General features: G+C 33.6%; 1 protein-coding gene across 9 annotated transcripts in view; it reads left to right on the plus strand.

Annotated features, from left to right (window-relative positions):
- Positions 1–13,335, plus strand: part of LOC145965350 (venom dipeptidyl peptidase 4) — a 326,742-nt gene that overhangs the window by 261,877 nt on the left and 51,530 nt on the right. The gene's annotated exons all lie outside the window — the stretch shown is intronic.

Here is a 13,335-nt window from a genome sequence, read left to right on the forward strand (position 1 = left end):
AGCTTACTGTTTATCATAAGTTTGCGCTCCTCTTTACCGCAATGACATGATACGTTGACGAAGATTGGATCCTATCGAGAGCAAAAATATCGTCCCGTCTAATACCGGCGCTATAATAAGGGTAGGTACGGTAGGATAGGTTATCGAATGTCAACTCTGTAAATTGAATCGCTCAGAAAATATATAAATTGTTACTTTAATGACAGGAACAAACGGATGAAAAAAGATAATGTTTCCTTTTTCAATCATATGATTTTTTTCCATTCAATAATCATAAAAATTTTAACGCCACATTATATTTGCTTTTAATCAAATAAAAAAATAGATTACACGTAAATTAAAAAATATCAAAAAATTCATTTTTTATACGTCTTCCTAAAATTATCTAAAAATCTGACAACTATTATAATGATTTTTTTTTCAAGAGATTCTCCCTTATTAAAATACCTTCGTTAATCGGCCGAATTTATCGGCGAATTATACGACGTCGATGAAACCGAAAAAGTTGCGATTACGCGAACTCGTCTGACCGATAATGTTCGACGATATTAACCAATAAAGGACCCATATGCGTCGAATGGAGCGCAATCGGTGCATATGCATCGCTTCTTGATTTACATTATGTGGGTCCACAGAGCGCACGGCAGCCGAAATTTCCGATGGTCGCGTCAGACAATATAAGTATCCGGTGTACCCGGTGTTCATGGTCCCTCATGCATCTCCCGTACGATACAAACCACGAGTGGAGCATTAGAATCAATTCTTAATGCACTACTCTGAGGATATCGGGGAGGAAGGGGGTTGGCAGTCCACTCGCGTGAATTGGTCGTGTATTGAAACGAGACGCGATTTTTCTCGACGCGAGAAACAGTCGCTCGCGATTATTGCTCCCTTGATATATAAATAAGAAAACGGAGGGTGATATATTTTTCGGTGATATAATTCAGACGAGAAAATAACACAGAGATTTTAAAAAAGGCGAGAGAAGAAAGGAAACTATTGTCGTTTTAGAATTTTCCTGAGTTTTTCATGGTTTTATTTCGTCGAAATATTTAAATAGGGAAAATAATCAGTCTGTATCTAAAATGGTTCAACCATGTAAAACATGTCGAAAAATTTTCAATTATTTATAACACATGATAAATCTCTCCGACCTACTTTTTATTTCCAACTTTGATCATTTTTAGTAGTATAATTAATGCACTGCTTATGAAACCGTCAGCATTCGTTTATTTCGTCAAACTTTTCACCAGACTTTTCATGATGATGGAACTCGATAACGAATGTAAAATATTTTGTTACATTTTCCATTTAGGGTGTCGTTGCTTTTATTGTGTATTTTAATAAGCAATATGAAAAATATTAATGCATAACAATTTTTCTTAATTAAAATCTCAGATGAAAGGCTATTAAAATGTTCTCTTTAAGCTAACTGTTTTCATTGCATTCGCAATCATAAAAATGCGATGAAAAAGTTAATATAATGAAAAATTTTTACTTTTAACCAATTAATTACTCGAATAACAAATGCACATTTATTATTTTTCATTAATTGTATTTTTAAGAGAGAGACATTTTTTAGATATTAAATTACCTTTCTTCTTACTCGTTGCTGTTTACAACGTTAAAGTCAATATTTACGATTTTGCACTTACTTTTCGCGCAATCGATAAAGATAGATGGAAAGAGTCGCAGATAGTAATAAATTTGGAAAATGTTCCATATACTTATCGCCAAGTACTCGAGGAACGTGCCGGCGCACGTAATCTTAATGTGCATCTCGTGCAGCGGAATCGAGACAAACGCTTTCGGTCCGTATGCACCGTCGACGTTCGTGAGAAAGAGCCCTTCTTTTTTTAAAGCACGCCAATAAAAACGAACGTTGAGATTTTATTACGCGGACGCATTCGATATACGATATATATACGGGATTGCTGCGAGCGAAACTCGGTGCAGTAGATAAAATCGATTATGATCAGACCGTCCGGAGACCACGAGCGGGGTCCCGTTGACATTTATTGTGCGACGCGCCTTCGTTCGATATCGCAGCTAAATCGATATTGCGAGTAAGTACTCATCGCCTGTGCAATCTAAATTCCTCATTCCTTTTGCAATGCGACGCGCCATTTAACGCATTAATGTAACATCGAGACGACTATGAGAAGCTGGATAAACATCGACGATGTGCTATTAAGAAGCGAGCAAACGTACCGTTAAGAAGACATTAACGATCTTTGGTCGAATGGTTGCAGTCTTGACTTCGAAGCTCGAAAGCTGGAGCTCGAGCCGCAGACACATATTATAATCTATATTAATATATTTATAGAAATATTCCATAATTATTCCAACGCTTTGTATAATCGTGTTAAAAGAAATGAACTTAATTAATATTATACCTTTTTACAATTCTTTTAATTTATAAAATAATTAACGTGCAATAACTGAGATTGAATCGAGAATTTAAGAAATTTTATCTCGTGTGAAATGTGTGTGTGAATTAAGATTTATGGTATAGAGAGAATATTTATGATGAGAGAATATTTATTTATGGAATATTTTAGATTCTCAACCGCGACTGTGCGTCTGACGTTTAATTCGAAGTTTAATCGTGCGCATTATCTTCTCCAAAGCATAAAACAACATCGTGCAGCGACTTTTATTCCTTAATCACCGCGCGTCTCTCGTAATTAATTAATTCGCGCTGAAATCCGCGCTTTCAGTTGACAAATTAATTATTTCATTTGTCGCGCATAATCCAAACTGCTCTAATCCCGGTTACGGCGGATGAATGACGTGCAGAAAATTCACGTTAATGATACCTACTGCACTTTTCGAGATTTGATCTCTTTAAACTGATGTGGATTAGATCCGGAATCCATTTTTTATAAAAAAAACGGGGAAGAAATATAGAAAAATATATTATCCTTTTCATACAAGTTTATTTCCAAATACTTGCGATGCAATTGAATGCCTTGATTATGTCTGTATTTTCATATTTTGATATGCACTTATTTTTTCTGCACTTTAGTTTACAACAATTTTCTTAATATCTTAGGAATTATATCTCTAAAACTTTTCATACGATGTTGATTATATGATACGTGGATTGAACTATACGAAAACTTATTCGCAGGATCAATATTTAACTTGCTATCGCGAGGATGATGTGTGTGAAGTTAGCATCTCAAGTCTCAGCATCTCACAAATAAACGTCAGATTTTGTTGCATCCAGCATAGTTCTACAGTTCCTGATAGGTTTTAACAATAGTTCCGTCGAATTAATTATAAATATTTAACTTTTAAAAAATGAGATGCCAACTTCCGAAAACATCCAACAGCATCTCATCATATTTCAAATATCTGATCACAAAGCAGTAATATTCCGCAGAGTTCTATCGCCTACGCACATTCTGTCAATAGTTCTGACGATTAAACTTCGTAGAAAATAATTTGTCATCACAAAACATATTTACGCGTACAGGGGTGAGATGCTGGTCGTAAATCACAAGTTCTGACGATTTTAATTGTTTTTTATAGTAAATTGATACTTCCTCTTTACGGTAGAAAAGAGTTCTCGATGATACAGATCTCGATTAATAATTAATTTTTTAAACAATTTAGAATCAACGATATGCCCGGCCTATACGTGTAGATATGAAATGCTATCCCTAAATCGGCAGTTCTAGCGATCTTAAATAATTTTTCTAGTAAATTAATATTCCCCCTTCACGCTTGAAAAGAGTTCTGGGCGATACAATTAGGATTTAATTCTTTTAAACAATTTAGAACCAACGAGATGCTCAGCCTATACGTATAGGTATGAGATGCTGGTCGTAAATCGACAGTTCCGGCGATTTTAATTGTTTTTTCTAGTAAATTGATACTTCCTCTTCACGGTAGAAAAGAGTTCTCGATGATACAGTTAATAATTAATTTTTTAAACAATTTAGAATCAACGAGATGCCCGGCCTATACATGTAGATATGAGATGCTATCCCTAAATCAGCAGTTCTAGCGATCTTAAATAATTTTTCTAGTAAATTAATATTCCCCCTTCACGCTTGAAAAGAGTTCTGGGCGATACAATTAGGATTTAATTCTTTTAAACAATTTAGAACCAACGAGATGCTCAGTCTATACGTATAGGTATGAGATGCTGGTCGTAAATCGACAGTTCCGGCGATTTTAATTGTTTTTTCTAGTAAATTGATACTTCCTCTTCACGGTAGAAAAGAGTTCTCGATGATACAGTTAATAATTAATTTTTTAAACAATTTAGAATCAACGAGATGCCCGGCCTATACATGAGATGCTAGTCCTAAATCGGCAGTTCTAGCGATTTCAAATGGTTCTTCTAATGCCCTGCTTGTGCGAATAGATATGAGAGGCTGGCTATAAATCGGCGATTTTTTAAAACTAGTTTTGCCTTTAAATTAGTTCTGCCTGATAATACTAGACTCTATCACACAAATATGAGAAAAGTCTATACCACACAAATCGTGAAATTTTTCGTCTTATTTCTGTCATTTTCTTATGAATGTTTCATGTAAAATGTGAAACCAATTGTTTGTGATATGCTGTAGCAGATGTAAATTCTAGTTCTACAAGTGCTCCAATCGATTTTCGTACTTGTTTTTCAAAATTTCCTATTGATTGCATATTTATATTTTATTTGTCGGATTGATTTTTCTTACTCTTTGCATTACCCGGAACCAACGACGGGGACGTGATAAGATTTGGCTCCATTTTTTCGTTTTTTTTTATTTAAAATTTTTTTTTGTAATTTTTTATATATATTTTTTTGTTTTTCCTTTTTAGTATTCTTATCCTATGCTTAAATATTTTATAAATTTTTTCTTTGATTATCTTATAAAAGTTTGCTTTTGCTCTGAAGATATTCACGTAATAAAACTAAATATAGTTAACGTAATAAAACAAAATACATTTGCGTAATAAAACAAAAATTAATAAAAAAATTAAATAAAAATTTACGACCAGCATCTCATACCTATACGTATAGGCTGAGCATCTCGTTGGTTTTAAATTGTTTAAAAAAATTAAATCCTAATTGTATCGCCCAGAACTCTTTTCAAGCGTGAAGGGAGAATATTAATTTACTAGAAAAATTATTTAAGATCGCTAGAACTGCCGATTTAGGGATAGCATCTCATATCTACACGTATAGGCCGGGCATCTCGTTGATTCTAAATTGTTTAAAAAATTAATTATTAACTGTATCATCGAGAACTCTTTTCTACCGTGAAGAGGAAGTATCAATTTACTAGAAAAAACAATTAAAATCGCCGGAACTGTCGATTTACGACCAGCATCTCATACCTATACGTATAGGCTGAGCATCTGGTTGGTTTTAAATTGTTTAAAAAAATTAAATCCTAATTGTATCGCCCAGAATTCTTTTCAAGCGTGAAGGGGGAATATTAATGTACTAGAAAAATTATTTAAGATCGCTAGAACTGCCGATTTAGGGATAGCATCTCATATCTACACGTATAGGCCGGGCATATCGTTGATTCTAAATTGTTTAAAAAATTAATTATTAATCGAGATCTGTATCATCGAGAACTCTTTTCTACCGTAAAGAGGAAGTATCAATTTACTATAAAAAACAATTAAAATCGTCAGAACTTGTGATTTACGACCAGCATCTCACCCCTGTACGCGTAAATATGTTTTGTGATGACAAATTATTTTCTACGAAGTTTAATCGTCAGAACTATTGACAGAATGTGCGTAGGCGATAGAACTCTGCGGAATATTACTGCTTTGTGATCAGATATTTGAAATATGATGAGATGCTGTTGGATGTTTTCGGAAGTTGGCATCTCATTTTTTAAAAGTTAAATATTTATAATTAATTCGACGGAACTATTGTTAAAACCTATCAGGAACTGTAGAACTATGCTGGATGCAACAAAATCTGACGTTTATTTGTGAGATGCTGAGACTTGAGATGCCAACTTCACACACATGCGAGGATGTTCAACCAAGTTCTTGTAAATCTTTGCCATCAATGATCTATCAATTATTACTGGTCCAATATAGACCGCGAAGGTCTGATTCGAAGCGGGACTGATCTGATTCGGTGCGTGACTGGCCTCGATACTTACGCTCGCATCCTGAAACTGGATACATTTCGTACGAACAAGTTTGATTCCGTAGTCGATTCACATGCCGAAGATACGGCGTGTGAGAGACCCTTCGGAATAAATCGCTCGTTTTCGGGATAAGGCGAATCACCGGGGCGAAAATCGAAACGTGACCCAGTATCGTAAAAGTGCTTCATTCGCTCTCCATGATGGACGGCTATTTGGCGAGGAACGGCAAGTATAAATGTCCGTGATCCGAGCTCCTGCAGTAAAATTCGAATCTAAAATCATCTCGCGAAATTTTTTGACAATTTTTCGACGAAAATTCTTACTCTTTCCCGCGATAAAATTACAAGATATACGAAATGCTTTATCGTTGTTTGTTATTTTTTATTATGATATACTGTGCGACTCGAGATGTGCTATGTTCTACCTTTAGTATTTTTTTTTTAATAATAAAATTTATCTCAGGTTGGAGAGAGGAATATTTAGAACCTTGAAATAATAAATTTAAACATGAATTTATTTATTATTACAAAGTAATAGTAAATTTATATAAAATAATGGAATTAATAATAAATTTATCAGGCTCCTAAAAATATTCCTCAGAGAAGAATATTTAAAACTTTATAAGTAGTATATAAGAGTTTTATTCTTTTTACAGTATCGATCGATGCATCTTAATTATTTCACAATGTTCACGTTAACTTTACTCCCTCGTACTCACTTTGATTTATACTTTTTGCCGGCAGAAAATTAAATTCTTATCGTGAGAGAAAAGAAATTCTGGAGTAATAAACATTTTATTACGGAATTTTAATTTTTGAAACATTTTTTAACAGTAATAGTTGTGTAACTTACGAGTTACATTAGCATAAGTATGATGCATGACTCACACAAGTTTTGCGGAACGTTTCATGCGTAATATTTATTCTGAGGTCCAACTGCATTTATATATGTGTTCACCGTCCAACGAAAATGCACATTAGAAAAACAACTTAAGAAACGTTACGACGTCAAAAGTTTGTTCAGGGCATCATTAAAATTTAAATCTTACATTTCTCGTTATTTCACGCACATTTTACCCGCGCTTGTATATTTAAGCGATATTATAAAACCAAGAAAAGCTAACGTGCACGCTCTCATTCTTCTGGGAAATTAAATCGAGTGAGTTATGTGCTAAGAATTAATTGCGGCGAAACTGTACCGGGCATAAAATCGTATACACGCTTTTCGTACGAAAGTTTCTTAATTAGCATCTATCCGTTTAATCGACCCTACGCGGGAGACGCTTTTAGTTTTTAGCGACATTAGCGATTTGTACGGCTGACGGTCGGCCACTTGTATTGGAGCGCGGCCAGCTAACCGAAAACCAAATGGGTGGTTCGCCTCTGGGAAATTAAGTGCGCCGGCGGAAAAACGCGCGAAACCAACAACAGCAACCGCAGACTGCATTACCAAAGCTCAGGCGCTGTCCAGATGCATTCGTGGCAAGAATTTACGCGATATTTTTGCGCTCGCTACTATTGCTTATAGATGTTTTTTTATGAGCATCGGTTATTGTAGCGTATCGTCATTTTATCCATCAAATAATCGGTTAATAAAATATTGCCATGTAGGTACGTGTGCTTTGGAAAATTGGGGAGGAAAGAGAAAAGAAAATATTCCTGATAATTGTTTACAACTTGTTTCTTATTTTGTTACTATATATTATTTATTATTATGTATCATATAATGTTATTTGTCAATAATATAAATTTCTTCTAATTAGAAATTCACTAATAATTTAGTTTAAATTGAGTAAAAATTATATGTATGTATAAATTGAAATTAATAATTTAGTTTAAATCAAGTAAAAATTATATGTATGTATAAATTATCGCAATGAAACGATTAGGCAATTTTTTACGAGCATCAGTTATTGCAGTGCGTCATTTTATCCATCAAATAATCGGTTAATAAAATATTGCCATGTAGGTAGGTGTGTTTTGAAAAATTGGGAAGGAAAGAGAGAAGAAAATATACCTGATAATTGTTTACATCTTGTTTCATCTTATTTTGTTATTATATATTATTTATTATTATGTGTCATATAATGTTACTTGTCAGTAATATAAATTTATTCTAATTAGAAATTCACTAATTATCGCAATGAAACGCTTAGGCAATTATCTGTCGATCATATATTCTATTATATAGCATTGTATGGCATCGTGAAAAGCACGACTATCGCTATCAATAGCAAACGAAGGATCTTTTCATACTCATTCTATTACATATAACATCCTGCACAATCAAATTTTGATCATCAAACAGATTGTTCATCGAGTTCAAGGTAATATATAGGATCATTGTCGATCATAATATATCATCAATGAGAGACGTATCAAAATTGTTAATTAATTAAACATGTTTTTATTGTAACATATTATTTATTGCTAATTAGAAAGTTTCTAAATTAAGGCACTTTAGGTAGACAAAAATTGTACAATTTGCAATGCGTAAGCCGCTCATTTATAATGAATGAGATATGGGGCTGAAAATGCGACGAATCCGAAAAGCTCCGCGTCAATTGTTGGATTTTTCTCGCGTAAGAAATTATACGCGAATTTTGTTTTTTTTTCTCTCGTAAAAAGGATGAAACCAAGGGACGAAGTGAAACTCTTCTTGCCCGGTAGCGTGGAAAGTAAACGCTCGTGTGGAGATTATACGATCGTCTGTCCACTCGCTCGTACGTGCGTTTGTACGGGCTTATTCTCGCAAACAATACACCCCTCTTCTCGCAGCTATTCTTGCCCATCCATGCTTAAATCGCGCGAATCGAAGCGAGGAAAGCGCCGTGCTTCCGGTAGAACGGAACGCGTGTCCCGCGGCGCTGCGGGAATTAATTCCGCGTTAGGAATTGTGCTCCCGCGCGCGAGCGCGGATCCAACAAACCTCCCCTGCTGTAACCCGCCCAAGAAACATTAAATCCCGCTTTAAACTCTTTTCCGCCCCGTATTCCCGCCGGTGTCGTACAACGCCAAGAAATACCGGTGCTCTCAATTTTGTATAACGGCTTGCGCCAGCCGACCGCTGAAAATGAAGTAATCATTCGCCGAACAACGAATATCTTTAATCCTCTTACTACTCGAGGAGCGAAACTCACATACTTTGTTCTCGTAGATTGCAATTGTTTACCGCTTGAGAAATATATATTTTATCGAGTAAACTGTCATTTCGTTTCTGGATATGAAGGTATCAGTTTTGTTTCGATTGAAGAAGGATTTATCAGTTAATTAAACGTAGTCAATTAACAAAATAATAAGTAATAATTGAGAAATTTAAATAAGAGTTTGTAAATTCGACTGTATATAATTTTATTTCTTTTTTCTTTTTCTATATTTGTGAAAAAAACTCCATTGAGAAAAAAATAATGTGAAATCAACATCAGTATAATTAACATTTTTATTAATTCAATAACATTATTAATCAAATCAATACGCTATGATTTGATTATTGAATTAATAAAATGAATTCCAATTACACTGATGTTGATTCAACATTATTTTTTCCTCAATGTGTAAGAAATCAATGAAGTATTAAATTAGAGCATAAAATTTTAAATTTTTTTAATCATGAAAAAACTTATATATATATTATAATAAATTATTAAATACATTATTATACATATTAAATACATTATTTTAAAATTCCCTAAATTCTTTTAGGATTATAATACATTACAAATACCTTTAATATGTAAATAATAATTTCTCTCTCTCTCTCTGTCTCAATAAATATCTAATATTTTTAACAATATGTGATATTCTATTTTATTCCCAATGTTACATTTTCGTTAAAAAATTGAAATTTTTAAAAAATTTTCAAAATTTTTTACATTTGGAAAATATATCGGCCACTTGTTCGTATCATTTCAATCGCATCAACAATAGACTGGTTTGTCATTTTTCGATTCACATAACGTGAGTCTTGATTAATCCCTAACGCGATTTTCATTTCGAGATCCATTTTTCATTTTCCTCCCCTATGGTTTAAATTCGCGACGAAATATGAATACGATGATAAAAAATACTAGAATACAGCATACAACGATTCTACAATGTAATAAAATATAACTCAGATAATACGGCGTTTATATAGATGTGAAATCTTTCGGAAGTCGTATTTCCGGTAATAAATTTTACGACATGATCGTAATACTTATTGAACGGAATCTTGAAATTTCAATCACATTTTATTGTAACATTTTTGGGATACATTATAAACGCTTTTGTATCTTACGAGAGACATAAGAATCTCTTTCTTAATTCTATACATAGACTTTCTTGCCCGCAATATCTCATTCGCTTCGACGAATTCTCGCGAGGGAACGAACGAGTCTTTATTCGATCGTAATCTTTACGAGGTGTAGCAACAAGTTGGCAGTAAATTTTAGACAAATCCCAATTCATCGTTACTTTTTGAATCCGTTTAACGAATTTGTTTAACTTATTTCAGATTCTCTCTCAACACTACTAGTCACTCAATTTTGTTAAAGATAGATTTTCATCGCGAATCTTGTTGAAAAGTTATATAAACTTTAGGAATTAATATATCTATGTATATATTTTATAATTATTAATAAATTTTATAATTATAATATTACATTTATATCCATTATATATAATTATTTCATTTATAATAATTATTTCATTTATAATGTTTATTTTGGTTTACATTTAAATAGATCAGACTATTATTATAATTATATGTGTAAGGAAAAAATACAAAGATTAAAAAGAAAATAGTGAATAATCTTCGAAGAAAAAAAAAATGTTTAAATTCATTCAGAAATCACATGTGATGTTATGCTAAAGCACTGGGAATGTATTCATAAATACAACTCGCCGGCGGATAATCCTGAAATTATATGCTAGCGTGTTGCATATTACACACGACGAAAGAACGTGTTCACTCTTAGGAAGACTGGAACACCGAAAGGGTTAATGGAGGGCAGTGTACCTCGGGCAGGGTGTTGAAGGCGGGAATAATGCGATGGAAACGAGCCCGCGCCCGATAGCGAACGCAGCCGCAACACGTGAAAATGGCGTTGCTCGACCTTATCAGGCGGCCCATGATTTATAGGTCTGCCCCGAAAGAGAGTTAATGGAGGCAAAATAGCGCGCGGTGCACACCATGAATCCTTCCGTATCGCGCTGTCGATGGTTCGTTCGACGGCCAGTTCTCTCTCTCTCTCTCTCTCTTTCTCTCTCTGCCTCTCTATCGGATGCCTGGATCTCCCGGTTCTGAAATGTTCCCATGGGAATGGCTGGACCGTTCCCAGCCACAAGCGCTATATCTACCTACCTACCTACCTACCTACTACCTGCCTACCTACCTACCTACCTACATACCTACCTACCTATTTACCTGTCTACCTACCTGCGCCAATTAACACGCCAATAGTTCCTCTAATCATTATGGATATATTACAATTTCTTTGATCCTCTAACTGCAAATATTTATTAAGTATATATTTGGAAATAAATGAGAAAATCAAATCACACATTTATTATTAAATAAAAAATTGTATTTTTTCTCTAAAACTTTTATTATTTAAACCAAGTAAAATATTCGTAATAAATCTTGTCGTATAATATAGCGGTTATCGTTGCGAAATTTTTTCTTTGTTAATATATGAGAATTATTTAAATAGATATTTAAATAGATATGACCACAAGTTGAAATATTAAGAAAGTCAAAAAAAATATTTTTATATATTTTTCCGAAAGCTAGCCCATGTATATAATTTAGCATTAAAATTATCTATTGATATCCTATTTTATTATCCTAAATTAAAAGACTCGTCCTCGAAATATTTAATAATAACTCGTGATTCACTATCAGAAAGTTTAACCATTAAATTTCTAAGCGTGTTTTACGTCACCGCCGATAAATTCGCACGTGCGTTTATGTTGCTTGCACTGTTTGCTGTTTAAACTTCAGACGCACGTTTATTGCTTTAAGCCGTTTATTGCTTTTATTACTATGATTATTATTAGTGCATAAGGGAGAAAAGCTGTAAGGGACGTGAGGTATGGATTAAACGACTTTCTAAGAATCGAGTTGCTTCTTGCGAGTGTAGCGAGTACAGCTTCAAAGTTTGTGGACTTGATATCTAATAGAACAGTATTCGATAAAAGTTCATAGTTGGTATTTACTAGACTCTTAGTTTACACTGTAATCGGCTTTGAATTCATCGATTTGATCTCATAAAATGTCTGGAAATTATATATATTATATAAGCTAGAATTTAAACATTTATATTAAAAATCAATAAATTCTAAAAATATATTTATATTATTTTTACGTGCACACAAACACACACACACACTAAATAATTACGTTATTATTAAAGTTATTTAAAATCTAATTTGAGATAGATGTCCATTTTTTTGTATTTTTATAAATCAGTAATTCTCTTTTAGAAGTATGTTAGTTTATTTTTCTCATCTAATAAAGCATTTTGCCGTTTATGATTCATTAATCGTCCCTTCATTACACGACAACCTTGTTTATTACTTTCATCTTACATGTTAATCTCACATATACGCGTGAGAAAAGAACGAGCTGGACTTGGATACGTACGATATTTTTATCAACGCCGCCTTTATTATATTTTTGTGCTATCTGTGCCACGTGAATGACGCGAGTAACGCGAGCGAGAGGTTTTTATGGCTAGTAACACACGGTAGAGCGGGAAACTGTTGGGGTAACCCACGGCAAAATGCGGTAACGAAATAGAATCCGTGCATGGGATGGCATGTTATCGTATTTTGCGTTACCCCTCGGTCACGCTCAGATGGTTTGCACGGAAGCGGATCTTTTTAACGCAACGAGTTCCGAGGTAGAAATTTCCATCATTTGTATGTCGTTGCTCTCCCAGCGTTTGATCGATTTTTCACTGTCGGAAATAAGTTTATCGAAAGTATATAAAGTATTCTCAAAGTTAATTCTACTGACAATTCGTAAAAAAATAATTCGAAATAAGTTTCTTTTAAGAGACATTGCGAAATGGAGGTGTAATATAAAAAAAATAGTTCCTTAAAAATAAGCTGGAAGGCAGGAAAGAACTGTGGAATAATATAATTAATTTATCTCAAGAGATACATTTGATAAAGGAAATGAAAAGAGAGACTGAACTTGGCAAGAGATAACTTTGCATATCCACTTGAGACGTTTTACG

This window comes from Camponotus vicinus, unplaced genomic scaffold (assembly GCF_025532165.1).
Source record: "Camponotus vicinus isolate PSW18456_S1 unplaced genomic scaffold, iyCamVici1.0 SCAF_14, whole genome shotgun sequence".
In the NCBI taxonomy this organism is placed as follows: domain Eukaryota; kingdom Metazoa; phylum Arthropoda; class Insecta; order Hymenoptera; family Formicidae; genus Camponotus; species Camponotus vicinus.